The sequence below is a fragment of the Tupaia chinensis genome, unplaced genomic scaffold (assembly GCF_000334495.1).
Source record: "Tupaia chinensis unplaced genomic scaffold, TupChi_1.0 Scaffold144741_1, whole genome shotgun sequence".
Classification (NCBI taxonomy): Eukaryota; Metazoa; Chordata; class Mammalia; order Scandentia; family Tupaiidae; genus Tupaia; species Tupaia belangeri.
Window position 1 is genome coordinate 308498 of NW_006204601.1, and position 268 is coordinate 308765.

The window sequence follows — 268 nt, forward strand, 5'->3', positions numbered from 1 at the left end:
CGGGGACCAATCCGCAGAGGGTCCAGAGTGGAGGGAGGAGGAGGGGCCCGAGTCCCAGGGCTGGCGGAGGGGGTCCCCAGGAGAGGCAGAGACTAGAAGGTGGAAGAGGGGACCTGCCCTCCACTCCAGTGCACAAGGCTCCCCGCCTCGCGCCTCTGAGCTCCGACGCCTCTACTCGCTTCTGATTTGCGATCGGTGCTCTCTCTGACCTACCCCTACGGCCTGGGGAATGGAGGTCCGCAACCCCGGTACCCCGGCCCAGCCCCAC